Source organism: Heterodontus francisci, chromosome 15, assembly GCF_036365525.1.
Source record: "Heterodontus francisci isolate sHetFra1 chromosome 15, sHetFra1.hap1, whole genome shotgun sequence".
NCBI classification, from domain to species: Eukaryota; Metazoa; Chordata; class Chondrichthyes; order Heterodontiformes; family Heterodontidae; genus Heterodontus; species Heterodontus francisci.
The window spans coordinates 78318008-78340820 of NC_090385.1; positions in this window are offsets into that span (position 1 = coordinate 78318008).

Below are 22813 nucleotides of genomic sequence, written 5' to 3' on the forward strand. Positions count from 1 at the left end.
AATCACCCAACCGTGACTCATTTATTAAAGGTGGGAATTTGTGCTTTATGTCGGAAATAACAGCTCTGCGGCGTGTAATCTGAAAACTTCAAGCAGGCGAATGTTTGCATGTTAATTTCTCAATATTCAATCCAGTTCAATCAAGAGCAGGTAAGATACAAGTCTGTTTTTCTTTGTGAATCATAAATACATACATATGAATATGATGGCCAGAAAAAGAATAGCTGGTCCATAAGCCTGCCCAGACCTTCATGACTAGGCATTTCCTATTCACCACCACCCTCACCTCCATCCCCTGCAGACCTGCAGCCATATAATCTCTTGAGAGAGGCAAGAAAAAAACAAAGAAAAATTCAGAGCCAATAAGGGAATAAAAGAATCTGGAAAATTCTTCTTTCACCCCCTTAGGAGATTAAAACCAATCCAGATATCACATGGGCAATGCAGTATCTGTAAAACCACTTAACTTGTATATTATGTGATCTCTGCTTCAGCCAAGACCTAATCCAACTCTCTGTTGAAGGCTTGCAGAGTTGACACCAACCACACCAGCTGGCTCACGACTCTACCTCCATTTTAACCGCAGTGTAGCTGGTCACATAAACCCAGACTGTGTACTAATCGCCTGCTGGCAGCAGTTAGCTACTTCTAGGTCTCTACTAATTCCATTTTATTTGCTAGTTGACAAGTGTCTAGAAATGGCCCTCCCTCTCACAGGCCGGGAGCCTGAACTCTCTTCATTAGCTGCCTACAGGAGCACCGTTGAGGTCAGCAGCTCAATGGCAAGAGGGATTGGCCTTGCATCTGCTATTGCCATACCCTCCATCCTTTTCTACTTAAATTTATAACCTTGATGAACACTACATTGCAATATTGAGGGAATGCTGCATTGTCAGTATTGTTGTGCTTTGGGCGTGACATTAAACCAAGGCATCCCCTGCCTGTTTAGTTGGCTGTTAAAGATCCCATTGTGCCTTGCAAAGATCATCAAGATGAGTTATGATTAACATCCCATGCTCAGCCATCACCCAAAAATAGTTTAGCTGGTCATTTAGCTCATTGCCATTTGTGGGATCAGCAAACTGACTGCCTCATTGCCTTCCTTGACAACAGTGACGCAAATGGCTGTACATTGACCTAGATAACAATGGTCATACTTACGATGTTATTTTATGTGACATACTTTAGGACATTTCTGAGAGGCATGCTTATATAACCCCAAAGCTCTGATTTTAATCCTTATGCCTGACAAGAAAGGGCATGAGTGGTGTCAGAATAGGAGCAGAGTACTTACCTCCTTGTTTGTACTGCACTGCTGTTGGCTGATATTCAGGAGCATTGTGGAACCCTTGCCACCAGCACGCGAGGGCCTCAAAAGATATGCATAGTTGGAATGCAATAAGCTTATTCAGACTAACTCAAATTTAACCAGGGTTGTGCAACTGCCACTGAGTGCCTAAAACACCCAGGAAAGCTGGCAATGAATAGGGAAACGCAAACATGAAAGCTGGCAATGAATGGCAAATGCACCCGGGAAAGCTGGCAATGAATGGGGAAACGCACATGTGAAAGCAGGCAATGAACGTATCCAGGCCCAGAAGAGGCCCAAAAGGCTAAGTTTTTATTAGTTTCCTTGTTCTTCAGGAGGAGCAGGAGTATTGCCTCCGCTCCAGCCTGATGACTAACCTTAATGCCGGGGCAGTTTCCTTCAGTCCTGTGCCTCCAGTCGCCCAAAATCTGATTCCCACCTGTCAGCCTCCACCTCTGCCATTGGTTTTGAACTTGTGTTCAAATCCCTCCATGGCCTTGCTCCTCCCATTCTCAGTAACATCCTCCAAGCCTAAGACCCTGCAATTTGACCTCTTGTAAATTCCTGACTTCCTTCGCCCCACCATTGGTGGCCATGTCTTCAATTGCTTGGGGCTGAAGCTCTAGAATCCCCTCCTAATATCTCTTTAGGTGGCTCAGTGTCAGATTTTTGATAACTTTCCCGTGAAGTCCATTGGGATGATTTAATACATTAAAGGCATTGCATAAGTGCAAGTTGTTGAATTGAGGATAGGGATTTAAAATGGCCCAGACCTCATGCCAGCGAAGCCACTTGCCCAGTTTTAATCACCTTCCATTTGTTTCTCACTAGGACTAGCAGATTCATTGGTGTTTTATGAAATTCTAGTTATAAGAAACTCACTTCCCTGGACACAGTATATTTATTTGGAATCAGCAGAATACATTTGAAATAAATAGTGAATTTTGACCTAGGTTTGGAATTCCCTGCAAGTATTTAGCACTCACCGCAATTACCGTCCTGACATCATGTTTATTTAGCAGTGTAAACATTAATCTCATGTTGCCATGGCTAAATTTTAAATACATCCAATGACTTTTAAGTATGCCTTAAGAAAGAAAAATCCTTTGGTCCCCCTCAGTGAGTTAATAGTGTCAGAAATCAAATGATCCTGTTAAAATGTTTAAATCTTCTAATGATTCATCCCTTTTTTAAGTCAGTTTGTTTTATAGAGATTTTCTTGATTTTATAAAATGGAGCTCCAGACATATACTGTCATCTCCGACTCAATTTCCTTTCCACGTCTACATTTAAACTGTATAACAAATCTGCACTGTGTTAGCCAAAGCAGTATCAGGATGGTTTTAATATTAGGACATACAAACTAACACAAAAGTTAGTCAGACTCTGAGGGCTGTGACAGTAACTTTGCACAGTGATATCATGTTTATGGTGTTCCTGCTTAATTAGAGAATAATGCTCATGAAGAAACATTCAGCTGCATTTTTAAGTTCTCAGATTCCGGTTTGCAACATTTCATTTTAAAAGCTTGAAAAGATCAACTTTATCGCCGAGCTGGTGTACATTTTGGCAGCTGCAAAGTAAAACTAGTCACGAAAGGGTTAATCCATTTGGTTCCTGAAATGGAATTCCATCCAGAGAGGAAATGCAAGAAGGATATCAATTTTCAATATGTTTTTCCACAAAATGCATTGAGAAGCTAAGTTCTGACTCTGCCATGATTTACATTCTTTTGTTGCTCAGCTATGCGGCAGGAGTGTCCTTATTAAAATGGTGGAAATATCGCTGCAGTGCAAAAAGGGACAAGGCAAGGTATCCATTTTAAATTTGCATCCAGCTAATGGGTGCAGGCTACAGATGGCAGCTTGCTTTGACAGATCGTTTTCTCAGTATTGAGATTTCTTCTCTCCATTTGTGATTATTCAAAAATAGAAGAAAATGACACCCGTCACAATTGGGGTTATTTCAAAAGATTCTCACTCCGTGTCCAAATTCACAAAGTGTTTCCAGAATCTGTGCCTCCCCTATTCTCCCACTCATTACATCAAAAGTTTTGTGGGGCAGCGGTGGGGGGGAGAACTTTGCTCTTTTAGGGGCTGGATTTCATTCAGAAGCCACAGGTCCCAACGTATGACCAGAAGCGGGTGCGGCTTCCTTCGGGGCCACGAGCAGCCAGCCACACACGATCAAGCGGCAGCCGACCAATTAAGATTCAAGAGGCGCGAAGGCCATCCAATAATATGGACAGTAGCGGGAATGGGGGTGGGGCATGGGCGGACATGCTAGCAATAGCTGACACTGCAGCAAGTGCTGGCACCATATTTAAAGGACGGCCAGCCCGACATTCATTGTTTGCTGGCCAAGTGGAAGTAATTCCTCAGGAGAGGGAGGCAGGAGAATGATGGCAGAAGGAAGACCCTTGGTGGCTGTAGGTTCTCCTTCAGGCTGCCAGGGAGGTCCTTTTCCTCAGCAACGGGAGGAGGAGAGCTGGGCACCTGACCAAGTAATAAAAGCAAAATACTACGGATCCTGGAATTCTGAACTCTGGGTCACTTCTTCCTACCTCCACCTGGACTATGACCTGACTACAGAACATCAAGCCACTGTATCCAGGGCTGTCACTGACCTTATCTCCACTGAAGATCATGCCTCTACAGCTTCCCACCTCATAGTCCCGCAACTCCAGACAGCCTGATTCTACCTCCTTCCCAAAATTCACAAACAGGGCTGTCCTGGCAGACCTATTGTTTCAGCCTGTTCTTGCCCCCTGAACTTATTTCTTCATGTCTTGACTCTACTTTTCTTCCTTTATCCAATCTCTTCCCACGCACATCTGTGACTCTTCTGATGCCCTATGTCATTTCAACAATTTCCAGTTTCCTGACCCTAACCGTGTCCTCTTCACTATGGACATTCAATCTCTCCACACCTCCATCCCCCACCAGGACGGTTTGAGGGCTCCCCACTTCTTCCTTGGACAAAGGCCCAACCAGTTACCATCCACCACCACCCTCCTCCACCTGGCTGAACTTGTTCTCACATTGAACAACTCCTTCAACTCCACTCACTTCCTCCAAATAAAAGGTGGTGCTATGGTTACCCGCATGGGTCTCAGTTAGTCCTGTCTTTTTGTGAGTTATGTGGAACATTTCTTGTTCCAGTCCTACACAGGCCACCTTCCCAAACTCTTTTTCCAGTACATTTTGGTGCTGCTTCTTGCTCTCACCCGGAACTGGAAAACTTCATCAACTTTGGATCCAGTTCCCACACTTCTCTTACCTTCACATGGTCCATCTCAGACTCTTCCCTTCCCTTCAGCGACTTCTCTGACTCCATTTCCGGGTATAGATTGTCCACTAATATTCATTATAAACCACCAACTCCCACAGCTGCACCTCAACTACATTTCCTCACACCCTGCCTCAAGTAAGGACTCCATTCCATTCTCCCAGTTTCTCTGTCTCATGATCCCAAGCTTCTGGTTGTTTGCCATTTTAATTCACCACCTTGCTGTCATACTTACATTTCTGTTCTTGGCCTGCTACAATGTTCAACTGAAGCTCAAGGCAAGCTCGACGAACAGCACCTAATCTTCTGATTAGGCACTTTAGAGCCTTCTTAACTCAACACGGAGTTCAAAAATTTCAGACCATGGCCCTCATTTTGATATAAAAACAAGAAATGCTGGAATCACTCAGCAGGTCTGGCAGCATCTGTGGAAAGAGAAGCAGAGTTAACGTTTCGGGTCAGTGACCCTTCATCGGAACTGTTCCAAAGAAGGGTCACTGACCCGAAACGTTAACTCTGCTTCTCTTTCCACAGATGCTGCCAGACCATTATGGGTCAATTTATGTTGCCCCCTCCTCTGTATGGGAAATGGTCTGAAGTGAGGGGGAAACTAAGAGTCAGGTGAAAGTTCTGCCAACCAAAGATCTGCTGCAATTCTGGATTCATGCATATTTCTAGACTTATATCATCAGGACCAATGCTTTTCAAGGATTCATTTTGATTGTTTTTTTAACCATGTGCTGGGCTTAAACTTGTTTTTTATGCTTTTGCTTTTGGACAGAGCTATTCATTATTCTGCCATTAACACTCTCTCTGGACAAATGCTTTGTCTTTTACTACAACTATTACCACTCCCTTTGCCTTTTGTTACATTATATCTTTGTCATTTAATCTCTTCTGCCTTCCACCCTATCACAGACCTTCCCTTTTGTTCTTCTTCTCCCGTGCCTTCACTTACTCAAAGGCCATAGGCCTGAAACAATAACTCTGTTCTCTCTCCACAGACATTGTCAGAGCTGCTCAGTATTTCCAGCACTTTGTATATCTGACCAAGCAAGCCTGGCTTCAGTTATCAGAGGAGGGAAGCAGCCATGGGTCACCCCAAAGACCTAGATCCAGTAGCGCAAGCAGCTCAATTAACTCATCTGGGCAGCAAACGTGACTACCTCAAAAACCCTTGACATCTTGGGCCATGCTTGTATCAGAGTAGGAAGGTGTGTTAGGTGGAGAGGGCGTGCCCAGTCATGGACAAAGGATCAGAGTTGTTGTGGGAGCACTTTAAGCGGCTGTTCGTGAAAGGTCACCGGAGGAAGTGATGTCACGTCACACATGACCAGGGAGTTATGCATGTAGCCTGACAGAGTAACGCTGCACCTCCAAGCTACTCCATCAGACACCGGCTTCCCGCAATCTGCACAGTTGATACCTGGAAGGCAGGTAAGAACTATCTTGTCCCGTCATCATCTTTCTAGGTTTTCCATAGTAAAGGATATACTTTGGTCCAAACAAGTGTCATGAAGACCCCAGCTGCCAAGAATGAGACATACTAATTTCGTCATATGAACATTGTTACAACCAGGTGAGAAAGGGGTCTAGGGTTCCCTCTCAGCCTTTGCCTGGTTTGACTGTGACAGGGTTTAATTTTTAAAACACTGTGTTTTTAGTTTCCTCTCAGTGAATCCTTGTTCACTGCTCTCCAATTGTAAGACAAAGAAATCAACCAGACAGGTTTTCTCAGATTTAAACAAGAAAGGTGGAAGTTTATTAACCTTAAAACTCTAATTCGGTTAAAACTACAACGAGTACGTGATGCGACCATGCTAGCATGCATACACGATAAACACACACGCAGATAGAGACAGAAAAGTAGAAAGAATAAAGGGGAAAAGTTTGAGGCAATAGCTGGGATTTATTTACTCTCCTTTGAGTTCGATGTAGAGTCTTTGATTGCAGGTAAGTCTGGCCGTTTCGTTGGAGCCCAGTGCACGCTTTAAAACTTGTTTCAATGTAGGAGTCTTTTTTGTCTTGAGGTTTAAGTGACTTCAGTGGATCCAGAGATTTGTGAGAGAGAGAGCACTAGCCAGGAGAGAGGCTATCTTCTTCCAAGTTTGGTTGCAATCTTACCCAAACTGTCCTGTGAGCAGTTCAAACAAAAACCTGGGCTAGCAGGTTAGTCATGTGACTAGTTTTTTTAACAAAACTCCTGTGTTTGTGGATTCTCCAACTTAGCAGACACCCTGGAATGCTGGTGTTCTTACACATTCAATGTCTGGTGACCAAAATGCATTTGGGTTAATTGGATCAGAGAGCCGTTCTATTGTCTCCAGGCAATATCTCTTAGCATGCAAATGTTTCCAGCCACTGCTGATCTCTTTAAACAATTTCTCTTCCTTCCAGCAACAGTTTAAAATTACTGTTCAGATGATGAAATTAATACACCTAATTCGTGCCAGGTGAGGTCTTCATGACACCTCCACACCCAGCAAAATGAAATGCGATTTTTTGAAGAGCATTTCATTAAAAGGGACTAGAGAGAAGAGTAGGTACAGAAAAACCCAGATGCATCTCTCACGTTCATTCAGAAATCCTAAAAATTGTTACAGCCTGTCTTTTCTTGCTATCAGTGCTGCTTTAAACTGCCCTTTTTGTCATCCCAATAAACATGTGGTTTTTGGGGAAGTTTTCCAGTTTGCATATTTCCATGACTGCCCAGGGTGTCTTTGTTCCTATTGAGGTCTGCAGGGGGAGGGTTAGATTTAATTAGCCTTAAGTTGGAGTTCTGCGTATGGGTGTTGGCAGTAGATGGTACCACTCTGAACTCTCTTTCAGTGCTTTGATGAGCCATGCAAGGGCTTTTCACCTTTGGGGCTGGTTGGTTCCCTTTTCTCCAGACTGTGGGGGAAGATTCCTTGCTAATCATCCCTTTGTCCTCTGTGTCAGTCCTGCTTGCAAGTATTTGTCCAGATTCTACTGCACTCCCCTGCGGTACTTCAACGAGATGAGGCATCACCCTCACGGTTTCTCTGCCCTCTTGAAGACTCTCTTTGTCTGTGCAGGTTCCTGTACATACTGTTAGCAACTCTAGTGGGGTGCTTCTGGTTTCCGCATTTACATAGGAGGACATGGGGTCTAATATTCCGAACATTTCGGGGTTGGCTGACTGGACAGTAGGGGTTTTCATCCAGGATTCCTCCCGGACTTCCTTTAACCTACCCTCTTTGTCCCTTTTTCCCCTTTCCTTTCTAACATTTTCCCAGCCTTGTGCCTGCCTGTCCCCTTTTGTTCTCAGCAGGGGTCCCTTACAGTTCACCATCCCTGTGCTGGAGGGTCCTTCAAACACCGATACAGGACTTAGGGGTGCAGATTTCACTGTATCTTGGGGTTTCCCCTCAACCTGGTACTTGTGGCAACTCCTACAGTACTCCACCACATCTTTGTGGAGATTTGCCCAGTCAAACTGCTGTCTTATGCATCTTTGGTTTTTCGTATCCTGCCATGTACAGCCATTGTAATATCATGGGCCTTTCTAAAAATTTCTCTCCGGTACCTCTGTGGCACCACTAACTGGTGAACCACTGTCTACTCCTTGCTCTCAGGTCTGTGAGGAGAACTCCACTTTCTCATCAGCACTTCATTCTTTAAATAATAGCAATCAGGGACTCCCTTTGCTTCAATTTCAGATTGGACAGCCGGTGCTAACTCTCTCAGTACTGGGTCAGCTCGCTGAGCTTCAGCTAGGGAAGGTTCATTTAATTCATTCCCTGGGTCTTTTAACTTTCCAAAGAAAGTCTCAGATAGACAGACCTCATGGTCATCTGCCTGCAGTGCCAATTCAGTCCCCTCTGGGGAAGCTGGTTTGATCATGGCCTGATCCAATACACATTCAGGGAAACTGCAGAGAACCGTCTCCTGCCACTGCCCTGTCTCTCTGATCTCCTGCAGTCTCTCTTTCACTACTGGGGGGCCTACTGCCTTCGTCCCCACCAGATTATTACCCAGGAGCAGGTCAACCCCGTCCACAGGCAAACTAGGGACAATCCCTATGGTCACCAGTCCCGAAACTAGGTCGCACTCCAAGTGCACCTGGTGTACAGGTACAGGCATTACATTGCCCTCCAATAACATTCACCACCATTCTGGTGTTTACTGCACTCTCTGGAGGAAAGGTCAGACCTTTTCCCAGTAAAATGATCTAGTGGCCCCTGTATCCCTGAGGATTACTATTGGCTTGCTTGCCCCACGCAAGGTGTATGGGGTTAGTCTCCCTTCAGACACAAATCCCTGAATCCTATTAAAATTTCCTGCACTTGCAGCAGTAGGCTTCTTGGGTCTTACTGCTACTGCAGTTAAAGCCACAGCTTGTTCAGCTGTGCTTTCCATCAGGGTCCCTTCTCCTTCACTGAGCGGGTGTGCCTTGATTAACCCTACAGGTTTTCGCTGTAGTTTCCAGCAGTCAGCTCTTAGATGCCCCGCTTTATTACAATGGAAGCACACAGGTCTCCAGATCTCACTCTTACAACAATATCCTTTTTGGCTGGAGGAGGGCCCCCTGTATCTCCTGCTTTCCTTTCCCTCCCAGGACTGCTTGGGCTTCTATCACCTTCCCACCCTTTGTCCTTTTCGGATTTGTGGGGGTGATTAGGAAAGGTTAACCCCTGGGAAACCGACTTATAAATAAGAGCAAACTCATCAGCCAGAACTGCAGCTTGTCGGGCTCCATGAACCTTCTGTTCCTCTACATGTGTCTTTATGGAGAGTGGGAGAGACTTTTTAAATTCCTCGAGCAAAATTAGCTCTCTGAGATTTTCCTAGCTGAGCTATACTTTAAGAGCTCTCAGCCTCTGGTCAAAGCCAGCTGCTTATTTCCAAGTAAGTTTGATCAGCTTGCTTCTTGTGGGTTCTAAAGTTTTGGCAATAGACTTCCGGTACTAACTCATATGCCCTGAGGATTGCATTTTTTGTCAGTTCATAATTTGATGAGCTCTCATCTGGCAACAGGGAAAAAACCTCATGGACTTTTCCTGTTAGCTTGCTTTGTAGCAGAAGAGTCCAAGTCTCAGCTGGCCACTTTAACTGCCTTGCCAGCTTTTCATAAGATACAAAAGATGCTTCCACGTCTCCCTCATTGAATTTTGGAATCAATTGGGAAAATGTTAGCAATTCTGTACCCAGCCCTGAATTACGATCCTCCATATTGGCCGTGCTTTCACTGAGGTTACTCTGTCACTCCCTAGTTAACTCAAACTGCCTCAGCTCTGTCTTCACAGTCCTTCTGGAAGGCTCTTTATTTCTCTCCTCTCTCTCTCTTTCCCTTTCTTCATATTCAAGTTTCCTCTGTTCCAATTGCTTCTTTGCTAACAATACCCTGTCAGAGTCCATTTCTAACCCTGCTTCTGCTTCTTCAGATTCAAGGGAAAAATGGTTGGCCACTAGCCTTAGGAGTTCAAACTTCCTAGCCTTGCCACGTACAGTGATCCCACACTGCTCAGCCATTTTTATCAACTCATCCATAGACAATGCTTTTAACTTATCCCAAGTGACTTCACCCTGGCTTGGGGAGGTAATGGCTTCAGTCTCAGACATGTTAATATTCAATCACACACAACCGCAAGAAAACCAGTATTGGAATCTTTTTGCTTTTTGATTGGGATCAATTTGGCTTCCCATTTCCAATTTCTCGCTTGTCTGTGCGTCAATACAGACGCTAGCCCCTAAATTTCTGTTACGACCAGGTGAGAAAGGGGTTCCCTCTCAGCCTTTGCCTGGTTTGACCATGACAGGGTTTAATTTTTAAAACATCGTGTTTTTAGCTTCCCCTCAGTGAATCCTTGTTCATTGCTCACAAATTGTAAGGCAAAGAAATCAACCAGACAGGTTTTTTAGATTTAAACAAGAAAGATGGAAATGTATTACATTTAAAACTCTAATTTGGTTAAAACTACTACCAGTATGCAACGCAACCACACTAGCATGCACACGCGATAAACACACATGCAGATAGAGACAGAAAAGTAGAAAGAATAAAGGGGAAAGGTTTGAGGCAATAGCTGGGATTTATTTACAGTCCTTTGAGTTCGATGGAGAGTCTTTGATTGCCTCTTACGACCAGGTGAGAAAGGTGTCTAGGGATCCCTTTCAGCCTTCAGCTGGTCTTACAGTAACAGGTTTAATTTTAAACACTTGATATTTTTAGCTCCCCTTTGATGAATCCTAGTTCACCGCTTTCCAATGATAAGGCAAAGAAACCAACACAAACAGATTTTCTTAGGTTTAACGAAGAAAAGTTGAAATTGATTAAACTTTGATCTTAAACTCTAATTCAATTGATGCCTACAGATACACGACACGCCCACGTTAGCATGCATGCATGCGCAATACACACATGCAAATAGAGACAGAAAAGAGCAGAAGAAAAAGAAAGTGGAAATGTTTGAGGTAATATCTGAAGAGATTTTGTTATGGTTCTTCAAGCTCACTGTAGAGTCTTTGATTGTAGATGGATCTTGCTTTTCATTGAAGCCCAGTATTCTTCTTAAACATTGTTTGCTGCAGGAGACATTTCTTTCTTGGCGTTCATGTGTTTTCAGTGGATTCAGAGGCTTGTGAGAAAGAAATGGGAGCAGACAGGCGAGATCTTCTCACTCCAGGTGCAAACAGCCTTTCTGAATTCAAACTCTCTGGGGCTAGTTCAAAAGACCTGGAGCAGCCTGTTAGTCATGTGACTAACCAGTCCTGGATTGTATCACCTTAGCAGTCTCTGGAATGCTCCTCTTACACACAATATCTGGTAATCAAGGTCCTTTTTGGGTTGAATGTGTCAGGGAATGGTCCTTTGCCCTTCCAAACACTGTCTGTTAATGTGCAAATGTCTTTTTCCAGCCACAGCTGATCAGTTTAACAAGTCCTCCTCTCAGTCCAGCAACAGTTTAAAATCAATGTTCATGACAAAATTAGTGTGCCTCATTCTTGTCAGGTGGGGGCCTAGCATGACAGCCAGTAAGTCTTGCCATTTTGTCATGGCCCAGTGCATGCTTTAAAACTTGTTTTGATGTAGGAGTATTTTCTCTCTTGAGGTTTAAGTGACATATGAATCTCTGGATCCACTGATGAGAGACAGAGAGAGAGAGAGCCAGCCAGGAGAGAGGCTCTCTTCTTCCAAGATCAGTTGCAATCTGACCTAAAATGTCCTGTGAGCAGTTCAAAACCAAAAACCTGGGCCAGATTAGTCATGTGACTAGTTGTTTTTTAACAAACTCCTGCATTTGTGGATTCTCCAACTTAGCAGACACCCTGGAATGCTGGCTTTCTTATACGTTCAATATCTGGTGATAAAAATCCATTTGGGTCAATTGGATCAGGCAGCCATTCTATTGTCTCCAGGCATTGTCTCTTAGTTTGCAAATGTTTTCCAGCTGATCTCTTTAAATGAGTCATCTTTTCCTCCCAACAACAGTTTAAAATTAATGTTCAGATGATGAAATTAATATTCCTCATTCGTGCCAGGTGGGGTCTTCATGACAACATCAATTTTAAATTGTTGCTGGAGTGAAAAGATAACTTGTTTAAAGACATCACAGCAATGGCTGGAAACATTTTGCATACTAAGAGCCAGTTGCCTGGAGAGATAATGGAACTGCTCCCTGATTTAATTAACCCAAATGGACTTTGATTATCAGACATTGAATGTGGAACAAGCCAGCTTTCCATTCCCACCCCACCCCCCACTCCCACCCCCACTGCGGGTGTCTGCTAAGATGAAAGGAATCCACAAAATGCAGGAGAGTTTGTTAAAAAAAAACTAGTCACATGACTAACCTGCTGGCCCAGGTTTGGTTTTGAACTGTTTACAGAACGGTTTGAGTCAGACTGCAACTGAACTTGAAGAAAGGGCCTCTCTCCTGCCTGGCTCTCTCTCTCTCTCTCTAGTGAATTTCCACATCCACTGAAGACACGTAAACCTCAACCGAGAAGACTCCTACATCGAAACAAGTTTGAAAGCATCCACTGTGCCCCAACGAAGTGGCAAGTTTTAACTGCAATCAAAGACTCTACATCAAACTTAAAGGACAGTAAATGAACCCCAGCTATTGCCTCAAACTTCCCCTTTTTTCTTACTCCTTTTTCATCTCTATCTGCGTATGTGTTTATCACATATGCATGCTAGCGTGGTTGCGTCACACATTCATAGTAGTTTTAACTGAATTAGAGTTTTAAGGTTAATAAACTTCAACCTTTCTTGTTTAAATCTAAGAAAACCTGTCTGGTTGATTTCTTTGCCTTACAATTGGAGAGCAGTGAACAAGGATTCAATGAGGGGGAGCTAAAAACACTGTTTTTAAAATGAAAACCTATTGCAATTAAACCAGGCAAAGGCTGAGAGGGAGCCCCTAGACCCCTTTCTCACCTAGTCGTAACACATGGGAAGATGAAGGCATTGTGTGACAGGCAAGCAGGATCAGAATTAGCTCAATTGTGAGGAGGACAGATGGTCAGAGTTCTTAATCATGCATTGAGAACATGGTATCCTGCATACGTTGCTCCGCTATGCGACCAGCCCAGATCATATGAGGTCCAGACACCCAATGGTGCGATTCTCAGGTGGGACAAAAGTCAACTCAGAGAGCTGTATGATAACACTGCACGTGACAACGGAGTGGCATCATGGCCATGTTCAAAGACAGTCTGAAGATGAACATACAGAATCTATGAGCTCAGGGGAAGAACATGTTAACCAGAGTTCTGAATCACTAGAGTCTCAGAGGAATCGTCTAGACGAGCTCAGCTCTAAGAGGTTTACAATAACAAGATCAGGACTGATAAGCAAATCTCCTCTACATTTTCGAGAGTGTTACATTTCCTTACCAGCAAATTACATTTTTTTTTATTCATGAATAGTTAATCCAAACCGCAACATCATTGTATATTGTACATATGTTTTTAGCTTTGGAAAAAGGGGGATGTTGTAGGAGAACTTTAAGAGACTGTATGTGAAATGTCACTGGAGGAAATGATGTCATGTCACACATGACCAGGGAGTTGTAGGTGTAGCCCAACAGCATAAGATGTGTGTTGGTGTGGCTCCTGCAGTATCTGTGTATATATCTATCCTAATTTATGTTGTAATAAAAACCCATGTATTCTTTGCCTATTACTTGCCTGTGAATCTTACAATAGTTAACACACCAAAAGAACAAGTAATATGACAAGAGTGAAGACAAGATGCCTAAGGCACAACTAAATGGAGTTGACAGGATACCGTTTCTCATTGAAAACCCCTACAAGGTCCCTGGAAAGGGGCTGCATGCAGGAGGCATTTGTGTGCCCCCATCAGTGGCTACTGGACTAGTACCATCATATGTTTTGGGCTTGTCCACTTTGAAAGAACAATAACACTTATCTTTGTGTCTGCAGGAGAAAATATCACACAATCACAGAGAGCGGCTCAGGACTGGCGGTGGACTGCCAAATCTACACGTCCTGAGCCTGATGGAGCTGGCATGGCCACAATACAGATGGTGCATTGTGGATGGAGAGACAGAGGCACCATCCAAAGACAGTGAGTAAGGTTACCATGGGGCACAAGGGTGCATCAGCAGCGATGGAGACATGCTGCTCATGAGGCATGCGGTGCCAACAGGGGTCTGTCTCCAATGTAAGTTTCTATGTCAGGAAAGGAGGCCCTGGACCCTTCAATGTCTCTATTCTCTTATGCAGGTCATGCAGAACATTAGTAAAGGGTGGCCCAGGACAGTGGGAGACCCTGCCGATTCTGCAGGGGAGGCAGTTCCTCAGAGGGTCCACCATCACCTCATACCCCTGCACCCTCCCTCAGTGCAGATACTATCACGTCGGTGTGGTTCTGTGCTCACAGTTAGATTCGGATACACAGCCTGATGGACACAGCACAGATACACCCAAGCAGCTGAAAGAGGCCTGTGGCCACCCTGACCACTGACAGTCGGAGGACTATGGGAGGCCAGGCCCATGCTGAGCCTCAGGCTCATGATGTGCCTCTGCTGACATCAGCATCACTGGAAATGCTGTAGCTGCAGCGAGAGGTCAGGCAACATCTGGCGGAGATGCCGGAGGTCTGCATGCCCAAGTGTGGATGGTGGACGAGTCCAAGCAGGCCTTGAATGCTGCACTATCTCTAACTGGTGCAAGAATGGCATCCTCCATTGAGAGATTGGCAGCTCTCCTGGAGAGCCACATCCAGCAGAACACTCAGTGCCCGCACAATATTCATGCAGATCAGCACAATCTCATCTTGACCATGAGCTCAAGGTTGCAGTAGCAAGGCGAAAGGGGACAGGGGACCGGGAGTCACCACCAGGTCCTTCACCCTCTCAGGTCAGCAGGGTGGCAGAAATCTGCCTTGCAAGGGAGGGAGAGCAGCTGGGATCCCCTCTCAGGGTGCTTCTGATGTGAGCAGTAGTTCCTCAGCCCCTCTGCCATTGATGCCCTGGCAACAGAGGGTGGTAGCTTCTGTGCAGAAAGCCGTCAGTATGCTGGGGCCCTGTAGACCTAAGACATCAGAGGACGACCGCCAAGGTCATTCCTATCCAAGGGTCAGCAAGCGCAGCAGCCTGCCTCCACTTCAGCTGACAGAGCGGGGGGAGCACCATGAAGGAGCACACGCAAAAAAATAAAGAAGAGCACCTAGATGCATGTGGAGTTCACGGATGAAAGTGTCACGTGAATCAAAAGGGAAGCATTTATTGTGCGCGTGAATAAAGATAAGCTTTCATCTCACAAGATCCCCTTCCTCTTATTTATGGCTTTGGTGCTTCATTTCAACCCTGCCTCTGTCAAGGGGCTCGAGGTGAAGGAACATGCTGTAAGGGGTCAAGTCTAGAGCCTTGCCAGCTGAGCACTATGCACCTGGGCGATGGCCTGTTAAAGGTTACAATAGGGCTGCATGAGGTAAGTATTGGTCAACCTGCAACTGGTGGTTATAATCAAAGGAAACGCAAATGCAGAAGGGCATCGCAAACCTCCCTTGCCATGTATCTTATGGCATCTTTCCTGTTGTCCCTGGGGTCCTTCAACAGGCGATGCTTGGCCAGCTTCCTCCTCTGCATCCTCTTCATCTGAGGAGGTATCGTGCTCAACGCTATCCTCATTATTTAATGCTTTCCCCTTTTGTAGGGACAGGTTGTGCAGTGCACAGCAGAACACCACGATACGTGAGTCCCTCACCAGAGCATATTGAAGGGCTCCACTAGACCAATTCAGGCACCTGAATCTCAACTTCAGTAAACCAGTGGCCTGCTTGATGGTCACTTGTGTTGCCCCTTGGTAAGTAAGTGTTGTAGCTCTCCTCTGCATCCATGCGTGGGTTCCTCACAGGCGTCAGTAGCCATGTCCTCAGTGGGTAGCCCTTGTCTCCAAGGATACATCCCAGGAGGTACGCGGGAGGCTGGAAATGCTCTGGCACCTGGGACTGCCTTAAAATGTAAGCATCAGTGACAACCTCCCAGGAAGCGTGCACAGACCTGCAGGATCCATTTATGATGGTCACAGTGTGAAAGCCTTTCCTGTTAATGAAGGTTGCTGGCTGGTATGCAGGAGCCTTGATGGCCACATGCATGCATTTGGTGACACCATGTACCTGGGGGAATTCAGCAATGGCCCTGACCCAATGGACCTCTCAGCTTGAGGGTTGGGATCCATGCAGAAACGCGCATTGTTGCTGGCCCTCCAGAAAAGGGCATTGGTGACCTTCTTGATGCAATGATGTGCCGCTGACTGTGAGATCCCACACAAGTCCCAGTTGATCCGTGGAATAATCCAGAGGCATAGAGGTTCAGTGCCACAGTGACCTTCAGCGCCACTGGCATTGGATTCCACCAAGTCCCAGGGTACAGTTCATCCTGCATCATAGCGCATAGGTCAGTGACGGCCTCCCTGCAGAGGCGGAGTCTTCATTGACGCTGCCTTGTGGACATCTGTAGGTATTTGAGCCTTGACTGGTAGACCTTCGATGGAGGGTAGCTTCTTCTACATGGTGAATGCTACTGGCTTTCCCTCTATGCCCTTCTCCACTATCTGGAAGCCAATGCTGATTCTACTGCAGGCTCACAGCTTGCTGCGGTGCCACTGCCAGTGCCTGGAACTCCCTCCCGCTCTGCTGTGCCTCTTCTTCAATAGGATCCCTGGACGAATGAGGCTCATGATAGGCGGCCTTCCCCTAAGTGCAAGGCTTTCACTGCCAACAGACCCCCCACCACCACTTTTCCCCCACTTGTAACCTCTGGCGAGGTGGCACACGCTTCGCCCGCCTTCCCCTCCCCCCCACTTTGTATGGTTCCCAACAGTCTGGGACCTTTGCTCCCACTCCTCAGATGATGCCCAATGCCCTCCCTTCTCCACCCAGTCTAGCAATTGATGCTGCCTCTCCCGATGGCCTCCCTTTGCAGCCAGCAATTATCTGCCACCTCAATGCCACCTCCCTCAATCAGAAAAGGCTCTGAATCCCCGTGATTCTCAAGCGCTGTCAATAAAATTTATAACTCAGAATAAAATCAGTTAATAAGCCTCTTAATTACCCTAATTACCTGCCCGTCACATCAGTCAGATTTCTGCCCTCCATGTTTGCCACCATCGACTCACCACTTTAGGGAGCACAGATTTCATCTTCTAAATAATATTAATCTCCACATGGTTTCTTTCCACACTGCTCCCAGGCTGAGCTCTGTTCTTGGCCTCCTACACTGTTCTAATTAAGCTCATCTCTTGATTAGGCACTTTACAACCTTCTGGACTCAACACTCAGTTCAACGATTTCAGATCAGAACCAGTGCTACCACTTTTTCAGACAGCAGTTGTTGGTAATGATTCTGCTATTGTCATTTACACCTCCTCTAAGTCCATCTTTTGTTTCTTTTCTTGTACCATTATGGCCCCCCTTTTCCTTGCACTATCATCCCACAAGTCATTTAATCTCCCTTGCGTAGAACCATAGAAAAGTTACGGCATAGAAGGAGGCTATTCAGCACCGGCTGAAAAAACTAGCTGCCCATTCTAATCCCACCTTCCAACACCTGGTCCATAGCCTTTCAGGTTACAGCACTTCAGGTGCATGTCCAGGTACCTTTTAAAAGAGTTGAGGGTTTCTGTCTCCACCACCGATCCGGGCAGTGAAGTCGAGACACTCACCACCCTCCGGGTGAAAAAGATTTTCCTCATGTCCTCTCTAATCCTTCTACCAATCACCTTAAATCTGTGCCACCTGGTAATTGACCTCTCCGCTAGGGGAAATAGATCCTTCCTGTCTACTCTATCTCGGCTCCTCATAATTTTGTACACCTCAATTAAGTCACCCCTCAGCCTCCTCTGTTCTAAGGAAAACAACCCTCACCAATCCAATCTTTCCTCATAACTGCAACTTTCAAGCCCTGGCAACATTCTTCTAAATCTCCTCTGTACTCTCTCCAAAGCAATTATGTCCTTCCTGTAATGTGGTGACCAGAACTGTGCGCAATACTCCAGCTGTGACCTAACCAGTTTTATACAGTTACAGCACTACATCACTACTTTTGTATTCTATACCTTGTCCAATAAAGGAAAGCATTCCATATGCCTTCTTCACCACTCCATCTACCTGTCCTGTCACTGTGGACATGCACTCCAAGGTCTCTCGTTTCTTCTACCCCACTCAGTATCCTCCCGTTGATTGTGTATTCCCTTGCTTTGTTTGCCCTGCCCAAATGTAGTACCTCACACTTCTCTGGATTGAATTCCATTTGCCTCTTTTCCGCCCACTCAACCAAACCATTGATATCATTCTGGAGTCTACAGCTATCTTCTTCACTATCAATTACGCGGCTAATTTTTGTGTCATCTGCAAATTTCCCAATCATGCCTCCCACATTTAAGTCCAAATCATTAATATATTCCACAAACAGCAAGGGACCCAACACTGAGCCCTGTGGAACACCACTGGAAACTGCTTTACATTCATAAAAACATCCATCGACCGCTATCCTTTATTTCCCGTCACTGAGCCAATTTTGCATCCAACTTGCCACATTTCCCTTGCATCCCATGGGCTTTCATTTTTCTGACCAGTCTACCATATGGGACCTTGTCAAATGCCTTACTAAAATCAATGTAGACCACATCCACTGCACTACCCTCATCAATCCTCCTTGTTACTTCCTCAAAAAAATTCAATCAAGTTAGTAAGACATGACCATCCCTTAACAAATCCATGTTGACTATCCCTGATTAATCCATGCCTTTCTAAGTGGCAGTTTATCCTGTCTCTCAGAATTGATTCTAATAATTTACCCACCACTGAGGTCAGACTGACCGGCCTATAATTATTTGGCCTATCCCTCGCACCCTTTTTAAACAATGGTTCAATGTTCGCAAACCTCCAATCTTCTGGTACCTCACCTGCATCTAGTGAGGATTTGAAGATGATCCTCACAGCATCCCCTATTTCCTCCCTGGCTTCCTTTAACAACCTGGGATACAATCCATCTGGCCCTGGTGATTTATCCACTTTCACAGATGTCAGATCCTTTAATACATCCTCTCCCATTATGCTTATCGTATCTAATATTTTACACGCCTCCTCTCTTACTACAATGTCTGCATCATCCCTCTCCTGTTTGAAGGCAGAGACAAAAAACTCATTAGGAACCCTGCCCACATCTTCTGCATCCATGTATAAGTTCCCTCGGACATCTCTGATAGACCCTACCCTTTCCTTAGTTATCCTCTTGCTCTTAATGTACTGATAAAACATCTTTGGGTTTTCCTTGATTTTACTTGCCAATAATTTTTCATGTGTTTTCTTTGCTTTTCTAATTTCCTGTTTTACTTCACCCCTGCATTTTCTCTACTCCTCTAAGCTTTCTGAAGTATTAAGTTTTTTGTGATCATCATAAGCTTTCTTTTTCTGTCAGCTTCTAGATAACTAGGGGCTCTAGATTTGGCCATTCCACCCTTTATCTTTGTGGGGACATATCTACACTGTGCCTGTAGAATCTTGCTTTTGAATGCCTCCCACTGGTTTGCCACTGATTTTCCTTGAAGTAGCTGTATCCAATCCACTTTCGCCAGATCACCTCTCAGCTTCGTAAAATTTGCCTTCCCCCAATTTAGAACAGTTACTCCTGTTTTATCTTTGTCCTTTTCCACGATAATGCTAAAACTAACTGTATTATGGTCACTATCTCCAAAATGGTCACCCACTGCTACTTCATCCACTTGCCCAGCTTCATTACCAAAGACTAAATCCAGAATTGCGCCCCCTCTCGTTGGGCTTGTTACATGTTGGCTAAAAAAGTTCTCTTGAATGAAGTTCAAAAATTTTGTGCCCTCTGTGCCCTTCACACTGTTTGTATCCCAGTTGATATTAAGATAGTTGAAATCCCCAACTATTACTGCCTGATAGTTTTTGCAGTCAGAACTTTGCCCACATATTTGTTCTTCTATCTCTCTCTCTCTCACTATTTGGGGGGTCTATAGTACACTCCTAGTAATGTAGCTGTCCCTTTTTTATTTCTGATCTCAACCCATATGGCTTCATTTGATGATTCATTTAGCATATCATCCCTCCTCACAGCTGTTTCCTTAATTGATTTTTTAACCAATAATGCTACACCCCCTCCTTTTCTATCCCCCACTCTATCCCACCTGAAAACTCTATATCCAGGGATGTTGAGCTGCCATTCTTGCCCCTCTTTAAGCTCATCGGCTTTATTTGCAATACTCCTTGCATTTAAATAAATACCTTTTAACACTACCAAATTCCTGTGCTGCACACTTTTTAACCTTTTCTTCTTCTGTCTTTCAGAGTCACTCGCTAATTTTCTGCCTCCAATTCCCAGCCCTGAAATTGTCCTATTTGAAACTGCCCTCAGGTTCCCATCCCCCTGTCAAACTAGTTTAAACCACCCCCAAAAGCACTCGCAAATCTTCCTGCAAGGATACTCATCCCAGTCCTGTTCAGGTGTAGACTGTCCAGTTTGTACAGGTCTCACCTTCCTCAAAACTGGTTCCAATGTCCCAGAAATCTGGAGCCTTCCCTCCTGCACCATCTCTCCAGTCACACATTCATCTGGTGCTTTGTCCTATTTCTATACTCACTAGCACGTGGCCTTGGGAGTAATCCCTTCCACCCTATCACAGACCTTCCCTTTTATTCTTTCCTCCCCTAACTCCACCTCCCCTAACCCCCCCACCATCCGCCCACCTTTTCCTGCTTCTGTACTTTTTATGAGTAATTATATTTTCTTGTGGCTTTATCTTCAGAATAACTTACTGTGTCCCCCCACCAAAAAAATGAGGAATCACAAAAATCTAATCTATTTGGGATAAGAGGGAGAATTTTGTTAACAGTCCATTAAGCGCACTTAGTAAGATCCAAGTTCAGGAAGATTTTGCCCTCTCAGGTATTACAACAGACAAGTTATCTGACGTAATTGTAAGCATCATCTTAAAAGAGTCTGTTCACATTCCTGTGACTAAAGTTTACACCTCTCTGGATTTGTAATTGTCCCAACGTTGTGCATTGGGAAGTAATTCATCCTGCTATCTTGGGTCCAATAAACCTCCAGCTAAAAACTGTACTGGCTGCAGTACTGGCAAGTGACTTTCAAAAATCATAGAAAAGGCGAGTTTTCAGAATTAGACTGAGTGAGGCAGATTTACAATACAAAAGGTTCCTGTACAGTGAAATCTTATTTTGAAGTTTTGACAACAGGAGCGACTTGGAGGGGAGATTAGGGATAAAATTAAAAGCATATCTGTCATGACAATGAGGGAAACAATCTTTATTAAAATCAAAAAATGTAGATTTGTTTCCATTCAAAACAAATGCTCGTCTGGCTGGCTGATGCCATTTTGCTGCACTTTTAGCAGACAGGATGAGATTAATCAAAACAGTTCTCCAGCTTATGGAGCAGAAATGCCACATTTGGTTTACAGTTGTGGTTCAGTATAAGCCTGGGGTCATTACAAGTAGTGCAAAGCTCATAGATGCATTTGCAGTAAACTTATGTAGATTTTATCTGAAGGCAAGCCGAGACTTGCAAAGGACATCATAGACACTTAAGCCCAATTTTATCCTAGGCCACTTGGTGGGTCCGTTTTATACCTCTCCCGAGAATAGCACATTAATCATCTGGGCAGAGTAGAGTATTGCATTGCACCTCTGTAAAGATAAGAGGATGCATGTAGTAGTATATGGAATAAGGGTTCTTTGTTATGATCCCTAGGTCATGCTATTGTTTAATTAGTTATTGGGAAGATATAGATACACTTCAGATCTTAGCGAGCACAATGGAATTAAACAGTGATATGGGACCTGAGGAAATATTTTGTGGTAAAGACCCAAAGTTGTAACACAACCTTTTTTAATTAACTTGGAGGCCAATCTCATACATTTTATGTGCTAATGAACAATGTATAAAGTAAATCTCCAAATCAATTTGGAAGTCAATAAGGTTTAAAAACAAAGCTTCCTGATGGCTTAGCAGGTTTGCTCATTGATAAGTAGTCATACAAACCAGAAAGATCACAGGTTTGATCCTTGTTCTGTGCTTGTCAGCTGACCTCAGCTGAGCCAGAAATTGGGTCGCGGATCTTTTGAATTAGGGAAGAGAAGCTGGGATAGGGAAGAGAAACAGCTCAAGGTTCCTATTCCTGATCTTCAACTGGCAATCCTGACTGGAATTTGCTTGTATGGAAGTCAGCCAAGAGACAGGATTGAGCTTGGCTGTGATGCTTCCCAAATTGGAATAGCCTACTGAGAATGGCTGTCAGATTGGCACATAAATCATCTGGGCAGGATACAGGAGGGAAACCAGCACCTATGGAACTGCACTGGAGCTTTAGAAAAACCCAATGCACAACAAAAGTTGAAAATCCAAATATATTGAACAATTAATAACGTAGTTGGTTGTCAATTAATTGATCAAGTGGTCTCCAAGCCAAACTTTAATTCCACCAGATCCCATTTTTACTTTACATAAAAATGATGCAGATTTACGTATATATTCCTAGTTTGAATCCCTCAGCAGGCATCATTTACATCATATTATCAGTCCATATTTTTTGGAGTGGAGAAGAGTAAGAAGGAAGACCTGAGACATTCACTCCTGAAGTAAATATTTCAGTGTCACTGGCCTCAGATTGCAGCAGTTGGGAAGATGTCTCATACACACCCTATGCTTAATGGAGCTCTGCATTATGGATTTAGCC